The sequence below is a fragment of the Chaetura pelagica genome, unplaced genomic scaffold (genome assembly GCF_000747805.2).
Source record: "Chaetura pelagica isolate M959 unplaced genomic scaffold, ChaPel_1.0 scaffold130, whole genome shotgun sequence".
Taxonomy (NCBI): Eukaryota; Metazoa; Chordata; class Aves; order Apodiformes; family Apodidae; genus Chaetura; species Chaetura pelagica.
The window spans coordinates 1055647-1068773 of NW_009951915.1; positions in this window are offsets into that span (position 1 = coordinate 1055647).

The following is a 13127-nucleotide window of genomic DNA, read 5'->3' on the forward strand; positions in this document are numbered from 1 at the left end:
AGACCAAAAAAAAACCAAACCCCAAACCCTGAAGGTTCTGTATGAGAAAACGTTTGCTGCAACGCATCGGTCAGGGCTGTGCCGGGAGGGCTCTGGGTTCTCCTTTGGCAAGAAAACGAGGCCACTTCAGCTGGAAACGTAGCCAGCTGTGGTGTAGGAGCCCAAGACGATTTTAACCAAAGAAAATTTAACTATTACAGCAGCCATATGTTATTTTTTTTTCTGAGTTTGAGAAGGAAGAACCTGCTAGCATGGTGTACACTGCTGAGAGACCTGGGGCTTCTCAGTCTAGAGAGGAGAAGACCAAGGGGGGACCTAATTAATGTCTATAAATACATGAGGGCATGAAGAAGGCAGGGACAACCTCTTTTCAGTCGTGCCCTGTGACAGGACGAGGGGCAATGGATTCAAACTCAAGCACAGGAAGTTCCACCTCAACATGAGGAAGAACTTCTTTACTGTGAGGGTTACAGAGCCCTGGGACAGGCTGCCAAGAGAGGTTGTGGAGTTTCCTTCTCTGGAGACTTTCAAGACCTGTCTGGATGCCTTTCTGAGTGACCTGCCCTAGTTGGGTTTTTTATTTGGTCCTGCTCTGGCAGGGGGGTTGGACTTCATGATCTTCAAAGGTCCCTTCCAACCCTTAATATTCTGTCATTCTGTGATACACACCTACCCATTCTTACATATGCTCCATCCAAACCACAGCCTCTCCACTTTGTGCAAAGAATGTCTGTTTCTCACTTCCAGAAATAAATGTTGTCGCTTTCTCTAAGCAGTGAGGACACTCTTTACTAATTCCTCACCACCTGAAAAAGAAAAACATTTCCAAATGCTTTCCAAAAGTTGCACAAACCAGAGCTCACTGCAGTATCTGAGGTTATGTCCTTGTCTCAGGTGAAATTCAGAGGTCTTCAGTTAAAAAAAAATAAAATAAAAATGTGCTGAGAATAAAGAGCAGCGATACTGATTTCAAAGGATATTTTAGAAGTTAGGAATGCAGCAAAGTGGGATTGCTTTAGGTGTGATTTATCTGTAGCTTTAATGCCTGCTCTCGCTAGAGTGTTTGAGCATCTCATGAAGCTTTAACAGCCAGATTCTGTCGTTTCTTATTACACCTAATAACACACAATTGTGCAAGTCATCCCCAAGGAAGCCTGTCACTTAGGTTTGCTGGTCCTTTGGGAATACTTGCATGGTAAGCCATCACACAACATGTTTTTTTTGGTTGTTGGGTTTTTTTCCTCTTGAGCTGAACTAAACTATCAATTCCCTTTTACCTGCAGCCCCTTGCTTTTCTGCTGTCAGAACATTAACTTGCTAAAGGCAGAGGAGCAAAGAAATAAGCAAAAGTCTCAAAAAAGACATGGAAATGTGCTACTTGCTTTTCATGCAGGTAGCAAATATTATGAGCAGTAAGAAAAAGTAAATTTCGAGCCTTAATAAAGAAGCAAATTAGAAAGAAGTTCTGATCCCCTGGGAGATAAGCTCGTAGGATCATCTCTAGGACAAAAGCAGATAAATATGCAGCTTGGTGGAAGAAAGACATACCCCCAAATAAAGAAGTTTCCAAAGCATGTCTGAGGCCAGTCTTTTGAAAGATGAAACAGTTCATTATAAATGAAGATTTTTCCTAATGTTCCTATCCAGAACCTGCTGGAGATGCTGTTCTAGTAACACCATATGCCCATTGACACCAGTGACAATGTCCCCATGGATTTCAGTGACTGTGGATATAGGCTATTTGAGGGGGATTAAGGTCTGAGTGGCAAAGCAGTGGAGTTATAAAGAATTCCTTCTGTATACTGCTAGTTTCTGATAAGCCATAAATTTGTGAACTGCTCCCTTTTATAGGCTAAAATTTTCCCCAGTCCTACAGACACCTTTGGTGTGCACCAAGACCAGTGCACCAAAACTCTGGCTAAAATCAGCCTCAGAGACTTTACATTTTATGCTCAAGAATTCATGTTGACAAGTCTTGGCAAAAAAAGATGCATTCTTTTCTGAGATAGAACGTGCTTGACTGCAAGAGTCTGAAAAGTAGGAGGATGCAAAAGCCTCTGCTGAGCAGTTATGCAACCTACATGTACATCAGGGTACAACTCCTTCAACGAGGACACAGCCTTTATTTTCCAAAATGCCATTGATTGCCCTAATAATTATCAGTGGCAATGTGGCCACGAACTAACCGACTTTTATTTAGGTATTTATAGAGGCTTTTCCTTATATCTTTGTGAATTCATAGAAACATAGAATCACTGACTGGTTTGGGTTGGAAGGGACCTAGAAGATCATCTATTTCCAACCCCCCTGCATGGGCAGGGGCACCTCCCACTAGACCATGTTGCACAAAGCCCTGTCCAACCTGGCCTTCAACACTTCCAGGGAGGGGGCAGCCACAACCTTTATTTCATATTCCAATCCCATTCATAGAAACCAAGACTAAAATAAAAAAAACAAGCTGTTTTGTTGGGTTTTTTTATGAGCAACAAGTTGTTGGTCAGTTACTTCTTATGCTCTTTTAGACCTTGCTGTTGCAATCACATTTGATTTGTCAAATGCAAACTACAGACAGTGTCTGAAAAACTTGTGATCTTCTGTATATCTTTTTTTTTTTACCTCATTTATGATTTGCACACCCGTTAGATAAGCAGGAGAAGGAATTTTCAACACAGCTTTTCCTTATCTGGTGTGTTTGTGTTGGGAGATGGTGCTGAAAATACTTCTGTGAGACAAATCCATGGCTGCTTATTTGAGTTCTTGCTCTGTAGCTGCTTCTGTACAGATTCTGATCCGGCGTGAATGGATGCAAAGTGTTGACACCAGGAGAAGAAGTGACTCAGAGCTGCTCATGATGGTTCATGGAAGATTTGAACCTTGAGAGACAGTGGATAAAAAAGCCATAAAATTCTCTGCTTAAATTTAAATACTTGTGTTACTGAAGAAAAGAATAACACCCCAAGTGTTTCTCTCAATCATTCAGTCACGCAAAACCATTTATGCGGTGTTTTTTTCTGAAGAGCAAATATTGCAGACCAGAATAATTATAAAAGGGCTTTAATTAGGAAAAGCCTCAGTGCTGAGCAAACAAGAAGTTAAAAGTGAAAAGCCGACAGGCAGTTATCTGTTAAGTAAAATTCAACAGTGAGAAGGTGCTTAATTAAAAAAAGGTCCATGTCAGCACGCAAGTGTGGAGTTCAGTGTTTAAAGGGAAGTAAATAGCTTGAGGATAAATAATAAACAGTAAAATCTGTCAGCTCGAGGCTGCTGATCAAAATCCACACCATGGGAGAAACATCCGATATTCCCCATGCTGAATGCCAAGATATTGAAGGTCTGTGCATGGCTGGCAGGAGGCTCCTGTCCACATTACCAAAAACATTGACACTCTGGGCTTTTATAGAGCCTTTTAGAGTCACAGAATGGATGAGGTTGGAAGGGACCTTAAAGATCATGGGCTTCCAACCTCCCTGCCATGAGCAGGGACACCTCCCACCAGACCAGGCTGCACAAGCCTCATCCAACCTGGCCTTGAACACCTCCAGGGATGGGGCATCAACAACCTCCCTGGGCAACTTATTCCAGCACCTTCCTACTCTCATAGTGAAGAATTTCTTCCTGATGTGCAACCTAATCCCCCTCTTCCAATTTAAAACCATTGTCCCTTGTCCTTTCACTGCCCTCTCTGGTGAAAACCCCCTCCCTAGCTTTCCTGGAGCCCCTTCAGGTACTGGAAGGTGCTCTAAGGTCTCCCTGGAGCCTTCTCTTCTCCAGGCTGAACACCCCAACTCTCACAGCCTGTCTCCAGAGCAGAGCTGCTCCAACCCTGGGATCATCTTGGTGCTCCTTCTCTGGCTCCTCTCCAACAGCTCCATTAAGCAGTTGGAAGCAGTTAACGGTTCCTATTTTGACCAGACTGATAAAACAAGGAACTAAGGAACATAGAGAGGAGAATGTTCCAAGTGCAGCAGGAGCTTTGGGGGTTCAGGCAGGTAAGGCTGTCACTAGTGCCTGCCTTTGACAGTAGCTTTCCCGTTTGGCACCGTGCATTGACAGCTCCTCACAGAGCCTGGGGAGGCTGTTGGAGGAACAATCTATTACCCTCTGGCTTCCCCAGAGTCCAGCATAGGAGCAGTCCAGCAAGCCTGCTCGCAGCAATGAAAGCTGGATCTTCTGAAATCACTCTTTCACCAAACATGAACATTAGGTAAAAGAAATATTGTATTTACCATTGGTAACGTACTGACAATGTCATTCATAATACCACAGGTACAGGGGCACAGCAGTAAAATAAAACCAGATTATAGCCACCCTTGTGCTGAGCCAGCTCCAATGAATTATCCTCTAGTTTGCTCACCGGCAAACTCTGAGGATGCTTTTGCTAAGAAGGAGCATTGTTGTGGGGACACATGTATCCTTGGACAGGTTAAAGGGATATGTATAACCTCACACATCCAAACAATCTCTGCAGTTCTCTTCATGCTTCCCTTTCCCCAGGGATTTCCTGTGAACTGTAACCCAATTAATACCTCAACCATTAGCACACTTCCTAAAGGATTACTGAGCTTTCCCCCATCCTGCCTTAAAGCTTCAGGAGTCTTTCCATCCTTGGCATGACTAGGTGGAGCCACCTGCTATCCAGGCAGTAAACAGAATTTGTTAATGACTGTCCCAGTGTGACAGAAATATAAGCAAATTGTCTAGCCATTAAATGGTAAATCACTTCATGGGGAGTGTATATTCCTGGGCATAGACTTCTTTAGGCCCAGGCACCCATATTTCATGTGAACTAGTAGAGAGGACTTTGAATGGACACGATGTGTACAGATTAATAGCAGCAGTTTGCTGAGATGAGAAATAAGGTCAGGCAGTGGCTGAGAGGCAGGTCAGGTTTGGGAGACTTGAGATCTCCTCCTCCAGCTCCCTGTGCTCTCCCTGGATAAGCAAACAGCTTCAGTCTCTCTGGCTGATGCAGCATAAATCTCAACAGTGCCAACATCTCATCCAGAAAGCATTTAAAAGCAAATGCTGTCAAGAAACATGAATGTGAGTGAGTTCAGGAGCTGGAACATCATTTAATGTAGTTTTCTGTAGAACTGTCCCAACTGCTCCAGACTGATTCCTACCTCTATAATTTTCCCATCTACCTAGCTGCTTATTTGCTCCAGTTCTTTAGTTCTTAGTTCGCCCCACAGCATTTTACAGAAATATCTCCACTTTGCTCTCCTCTCACTGCTTGTAGAGAAAGAGGTTGATGATTTTGTATTTTCCTAACCAATAAATGCCACTTGATATGTGGGTTGGTGACTTGTGTAGGTCTCAAGACCACATTTGGCCCAGTCCAAACACCAATGCAGCTGATTATTTTTTTTCTATTTACTTCAGGGGGTTATAACTCAGGAAGACTGAAAGAAAAGCAAGTCTTGCAGGTAATCAAAGGCATTCTTTACCAAAGGATGAAGCCTACTTCATCTCAGACTTGATTTACCCATTAAATAATACTTAAATTAGGTCCAAAAGATATATATTATTTTTATGCAGCATATAATTAACTGGTGAAACTTGATGATCCAGGAAAATGCAGAGGTTAATGAGAGCATCTTTGGCTTTGCATGTGGAGTCTTGCATGGAAACCAAGGAGTTAGCCACACTACATAACAGCAAGGTAAGAGAGTTTTTACCCTTACAATAAAATGAGACTGCTCATGCAATCTCTCCCATCTGTTTCTCTGTGCCTGTTGTCTCTTCTCTTGTATTAAATTATGAGCTCCTGGAATGGATGACAACAAAGGGTTTTTGGTAGGTACCTTGACAGCCCCTATCAGTCTTTTGTCAGTAAAAGAAATAAGGCAATTTTGCCTAAAAGCCTACCCTTATTCAGAAGTGACACAGAGGTAGGGATTAGAAATAAAAAAATGGTACTGAACAAGTAGAAAAAAGAAAAGGAGAAAAACATACATCCTTCTTAAGGCAGCTAAGGAGCCCTGTAAGGAGCTTGGTATGAGATATAATATCCTCCGGATCACTCTGATTCAAGGTAATATTTAATTAATAGCTTTTTGAGGGGAAAATGGCATGATGATTCCTTTTCCCTAATTTCTTTTTCCCTTTTTTTCCTTCTCTAAAGTTTAGTTTACCTTTTTACCCTTGAATTAAAGATGCATAAACCCCAGCTCAACGTTGTCTCTAAGCATCATCTGAAAACACTCACATGCAGCCACAATATGCTTGAAATGCTTGAAACTGAGTCAGCTCAGGTACTTCAGAGCTTGTTAGTTTTAGCTCAGGCAGTTGGGATGTTTGTGCAGCATGAATTCCAGCCCTGTGGACTGCAGGAGGGTTTGTTCATCCAGCTGGGATGCACAGGAAGGCAGGCAGCAGAGGTTCAGGGCAGTGCCCATACTGGGGACCTTGGAGCAGAGACATCCAAGTTGCTCTGCAGCCCAGTCTGCAACCAGCAGAGATTCCTTGGAGACAGTTTGCTGTGCTGAGCCAGAAATGACTTCGTGTACCACCTTGTCACTCTACTCCCAAAGTTACTGTTTCCAGGAGTGTGACATGTGGCACAGAGACGCTTGAGGTGGTTCCAGGCTAACCCAGCTGAGCTCTGGCAGGGCTTCACTAGCTCAGCACTGTTTCAAGGCAACTTCATCATTCCTAGACCCAGTCTGGACCCAAAAAAAGTCCCACACACTCCATTTGTATGCACGGCTGTTCCTGAACCAGTAAATCATACTGAAGCCAAGCTGACTCTGCACAAAGCCATCCCAGGTCCAGCTAACTCCAGACAGCTGGCAGTGCTTTAAAAAGAAAGAATTCAAGTCAGGCTGCAAAGGTAATTGGGTGAAATGTAGTGGCCCTTGCCAGCTGGGAGGTCAGACTAATTGATACAGCACTTTGTTCTGGTGTTAAACCTGTGAATCTGCAGCTGAGGCTCTGAAGCAGGATGATAATAATAGCAAGAACGATGCCAGCAAGGGGGGGAGCAGAGTGGTTGGCAGGGCCAGGGCTGCAGAGAGGCAGGTAATTCTCAGTAGGTCTGAGCAGGCAAAAGGAAACTGCTGACTTGCCCCTGAAACTGGGGGAAGAACAGAGAATCCTGGTGACAAAAGAGGATGCAGAGACGTTCTGGCTTGTGGATACAGGGAGAATTGCTGGGATGAGGGAGAGGGATGGATTCATGCAGGGAGTCCCTGCAAAGAAGTGAGAAGTTTCTACAGGAGGAACTTCCTGGAGAATGAAGGACTGCCACAAGTCCTCAACTGGCACAGTGAGTTTAGAGAAGAATATTAATAAAATACACAGTGGCTCCTGGTAACAGCATTAGTAATAAAGATTAATGCTAATGTGGATATAAATAAAGCTGTATGCAATTCAGATCAGCTCAGGTCAGGAAGATATTATTTTTCTGGATCGAACAATTAAGTGCATGATGTGCACTTAAGGACAGGGAAGGCTGGAAAGGGAGGATTTATATTGTCTTCTGAAAGATTCAGCACTGACCACGGCCAGAGACAGGATACTACATCGATCTGTTAGGGCATGACAATTTCTCTTTTTCTGCCACAACTGCACGATATTGGTGCTAGGAGTTCAGAGTTAATTTGATATTAAAAGATCTTGGTGGACAGAGATATATAAAACTGCCAGTGTGATCTAGTGAGAAACTTGTTTATGCCTCCACGTGGGAAGAATTTGTCTTATGATAAGGCAGGAGCTTTAAGTAAAACCCAAATGTAAACATATAAATAAAATGCTTTGGTATTTACTTTACAGTCTAAATTCTAGCTACAAATATATAAGCAGAATGCCTTGGTATTTACTGTAGCTCTCATTTGAAATGCAAGCTACAACTCTATAGGTTTGTTCTGGTTAAGCTGCTTGCTAATAATTGCAGATATGTCATTAATTGAGCTGGCATATTCATTTAATGGATTGTAATTGTTGCTAGAAACAAATAGTAATTGCTTGGGATTTAAAATAGACTGTCATTGCACTTTCAACATAGAACTTTAGGGATATAAAGATGGTAACTGTGTGATCTTTCAGTGCCATCAGTTTAAAATACAGGGGCAAAGGTAGTTTTGCAATGAAGACCAGAAGAAGTAGGAGAATGTACCAAGTCAGGGAGCAGTGAGCCTCCAGTCCTGCTCCCCTGGCAGTGCACCACAGACCTTCCCTCCCAGTGCCAGAAATGAAGACTGGGCACAGATGAAACTACACAGAGATTTCCAAAATGGAGCGTTTAAGTTTCAGCATGTAAATCAAGATTTCTCTTGGTATAACCAGAGCAAATTTACTGGTCGGATGGGCAGTAGCAGAAGGCTGTTAATCCTGATGCCATGTTTGCATGATGGGAGAGGCTGCCAACCCCATCCCACTCCATGACTCCAGCTGCAATGAAAGTACAGGCAGAAACCACCCCGAGCACTAACCTCTCCATTGCTCAGCGTAGGCTGGAGGTGGGTGAACAGCCTCTGCCCCACACATTCTGATACACTGAAGTCTCCATCTTTCTAACTTTATGCACTGAACTGAACTCTCATCTCACAGGAAGGTTTCCTAAGCCAAGTGAACCCATCTATTGACTCTCATCTTTCACAGCCACTGGCACCCTCTCCAAGCCTCCCACCACTTCTGCTGCTCTACCTGTGATGTTTACTTGACCCTGACCAAACAACCAGCAGAAAGCTGCCCCAGCCAAAAAAAAAAAAAAAAAAGGGGAAAAAAATTTATATATATACTCACAAACCTAAGGCTCCCTCCAAACAAATATTTTGGTTTTGCTGATCCAACAATCTGGGAGTGAAGGAGGAGGGAGCAGAACAACCACTGCTGGCAGCAGCAAAAGGCTCAGGAATTTCACAGGACTTCAACTCATGGTTGGACTCAAGGATCTTGAAGGTCTTTTCCAACCCAAGTGATTCTGTGATTCTGTGAACTCCAGATGCATCAGGCAGGTTACGTAGGATGAACCTGAACCATAGAGGTGTCATCTAGGTCAGGTATCCTGTACTTACAGCTTGGCAAAGGGATCCTGAGGGACTTGTGTGCATCTGCCAGTCCAACAAAAATAAATGTTCTGATGGAGGATTATAGATCAGCTGGGAAATGAGTTGTGTTACATGCTGTTCCACCCTGTTACTTTTAGTCCTGGTGTTCCAATCTGTCAGGCATTTATCTGGAGTAACTGCCTGGCCTTTGTAGAGAGTAACAATGAATATTTACTGTCAGAATAATATTGAATGTAATGTTGAATGTAATATTGAATATAATATGGTTAGTAAAGGAACTGAGTGAGAGAAAATCCAGCCATGCAGCCATTGCTGCCAGTTAGTGTCTAACTACATACTCAGATGTGGAAGCATTAATGTATCTGGGTAGGAGTGATATAATCACACAGGGTCTATAAGCATAAATCATGATCAATAAAAACACTGGCTGCATAGATTCTGAGGGCGGATTCAGCACCTCTAAGGCTACAAAACTTAATTTCCTGATCACCTGTACCTTTAGCATCCTACTTGTATGTCCTAAAAATGCTTCAGTACCTTCCTGTGCCAGCAGTGGCACTGAATTCCTCAAAGTATGTACATGATTCTAGGAGAAGAAACATTTCACTGCATCAGAGGTGGAGTAGGAAGAAAAAAGAAGAGGCTGTACATGCAAAACATCCTCTAACTTGGAATTATCCAACTGATGTTCAACTTATAGGGGAAAGCCATTAAAAAAAATTAAAATATACAAGCTCATCTAGAAGCAGCTATAAACTTGTACTCCTGGGCTTTTGGATCTTGGCTGCACTAGAAAATGTTACTTCCATTCATTCTGCAAGGAGGAGCTTCAGTGCTGCAGGGCAACATCTGCAGAGCAGACCAAATGGGGGTCCACACAGTAGTAAAAGGTTTTGAATATAATTTCTGACCCAAGCATTGGATATGCTCAGGTCTGCTTAAAATATAAATCAAGTAAAATTATCAGAAAACCTAATTAGAGGGGATTTAATTACATCTCTCAACCATGGCCACGTTTTTTTGTGTGTGTGTTTCTGGCATTGACAAGATGTGGCTGAGTCAAATTCTCCTGGCACTATAAAAGCTTATCAGCAAGAGGAGAGAAGACATTTTAGTAGGGCTTGTTGGAACAGAGCCAGGGGTGATGGTTTTAAACTAAAAGAGAAGAGATGCAGTTGAGAGATGAGGAAGCAATTTTTTATGCTGAGGGTGGTGAGACAGTGGCCCAGGTTGCCCAGAGAGGTGGTAGAAGCCACATCCCTGGAAATATTCCAGGTCAGGTTGGACAGGGCTCTCTGAGCAATCTGATCTAGTTGAAGATGTCCCTGCTCATTGCAGGAGGTTGGACTAGATGATATTCAAAGGTCCCTTCCAACTCAAACCACTCTGTGATTCTAAATGGCAGCAAACAGCATCCCCTAATTCCCAAGTGAGAACGATTGATCTCCTGAAACAAAACTATGTCTCTGCCTCTCATTCAGACCATCTCTTCACTTTCTTCCTATGATCCCCTCTGTCAGAGCACTGCATCAATCATTTGCCTTCACTAAAGGCAGCCTCTGTTGTTGACTTGTCTCAATCATAGGATGAACTCACTGTCAGCAAACACCTTCTGATACTTGGCTTGACTGAACTGTCACTGACCCACGGCCTGAACTCACTCACACCCCTCCTATCCACACCATTTTTTTGTTGTCCTGCTAATCTGGAAACAAAGCAGAAAACAACCAAATGTATGAGCATGTAAGCAACACTGCCAGGGAATAAACAGCTGAGAGGAAGAGCAGTGAAAAATCATGTGCAGCAGAGAAAGTCTCCTGAGATATATGTAAAGATGTAGGGCAGCCAGGCAGTAATTGCTGTGTTTGCAAAAGCCAGCATGCACACACCACACTATTTACAGCAAACCACAAGTTCAGCAGACACAGCCCATTCTCTGCTCCTGAGGCTGGTGATTTTCTTTTGCTTTGTTCTCTCTCTATTTGATCAGACTTTCCAAATCATTTTCCTGCTGCTTTCACCTCTCATTTGCAGCTTTATAGCCTGTTACAAGCACTGTTGATGCCTGATGTTCTAAAGCTGAGATGAGTTAGTTGAATTGGATTGGTCATCACAGGAGTGTTGTACTTCCATGGTTGAACAAGCTTCACCCTAGAAGGCAGATTTCTAGGACAAACACTATTTATGAGTACAGGCATCATTATCTGAGGGCAGTGAAACGTGGGGTCTTTGGAGAAAGACTGAGGAAACAAAACTGAAACCACTTCTGAGCGTGGTTCCTTGACTTCTGGGATTTGTGTATGTGAAAGTGCATCATCATCATTTTCTACACTCTTCCCTGCTTATTACCCACCAAATGTCCTCCTGTTTGGCCAGTATTTCTTCTGCAGCATGTAAGTGATGTGTGGGTTTCACTCAGGAAGCAGCCCTCTTGATCAGACTACACAGAGGTCTTCACTGAGAGGAAGCAAGAGGTGGAAGTTCCCCTCTGTGTTCATATTCAGATTTTGGATTGCAGAATCATAGAATAGTTAGGGTTGGAAGGAACCTTAAAGATGATCCAGTTCTAACCCCCTGCATGGGCAGGGACACCTCCCACTAGACCAGGTTGCTCCAAGCCCCATCCAACCTGCCCTTCAAAACTTCCAGGGATGGGGCATCTACAGCTTTTCTGGGCAACCCAGGCCAGGGTCTCCCCACCCTCACAGAGAATAACTTCTTCCTAATGTCTCAACTAAATCTCCCCTCTTTCAGCTTAAAACCATTCCCCTCATCCTATCACCACATGCTCTTGTCAAAACCCCCACCCTAGCTTTCCTGGAGCCCCTTCAGGCACTGGAAGGTGCTCTAAGGTCTCCCTGGAGCCTTCTCTTCTTCAGGCTGAACACCCCAACTCTCCCAGCCTGTCTCCAGAGCAGAACTGCTCCAGCCCTCCCAGCATCTCTGGGGCCTCCTCTGGACTCTCTCCAGGAGCTCCATGTCCTTCTTCTATTGGGGGCTCCAGAACTGGACACAGCACTGCAGGGGGGGTCTCACAAAAGCTGAGTAAAGGGGCAGATTAAATTCTCCCTGTAATTATAACTGGATGCTTCTGATATGTTGTTTTGTTCTGTTTTGCTTTGTTTTTTAAATTTGCAGTTGTCCATTCCTGGGCATTCAGCGTGACTGTGCTCCAAGCAGGGTGTGTGAGTTTGTTTCTTTAAACCTGGAGATCCTCAGGGGAAAAAGGTTCTTCGAATATTTTAAAACTGTGTTTTTGCCTGCAGCTAGTTAGGCAACTACAACCTCCAGTTTGAATCTTCCTGGAGACTGTAAAGAAGAAAAACATGCTGAAAGCAGGTGGGGAAGGGTTAACAAAGGAAACTGCAGGCTGTGAAATTGAAGTATTGTTTCTGACTCAGAGATGGTGGGAAAAAGCCCTCATCAAGAACAGAGTCTCTTTATCTGCCTTCTGACAGTGCCACAGGGGACAGGGAGATGCCTGCAAGCCAAGGTCATTGTCTCCCTCTTTGAAGTGATGCATTTCTATACACTGGCACAGAAGTAAAAGCTGGACCTCCAGCACAACTGAACCAATCCAGTGACACAGGTCAGGCAAAAAAAGCATGAAAAAAGGCAGACATATCAGCACCCAAATCCTCAGATCCTGAGAGCTAAAGGAACAAGGAAATTATCTAGTCTGACCCCGTCTGTGATTGGATTTTTCCCCAATTATTTCTCCATAAAGTCTGATAACTTGTCATTTAAAGGGGAACTAGGAGTCAGTAGCCTGTGGGTGGTGGGTAAATTAAAACTCCCCTTTTTGGCACTGGGAATCAGAGGAGAAAATGAAACAGTTTTCAGGATCAAATTCTGCAAAGAATTAGGCATATATGTACCCAAAGGACTAGATGGACAGGTACAAACCAGTAAAGAGGGTCAGACACTAGTATGGGCACTTGTCCCTGGGGATCTGTACTGTTCAGCTGCTGGCATTGCTGGTGTAGTGCTGGCTTCTGCAGACTGACCCAGGCATGGGCTGAGAAGGTCATGACCAGCAGCGACCTGGTCAGCAGAAGGAAGAAGCCACCCTGTCCTGGCAGGGAGAAGAAGAGCAGGAAACAGCTATATCAGCAG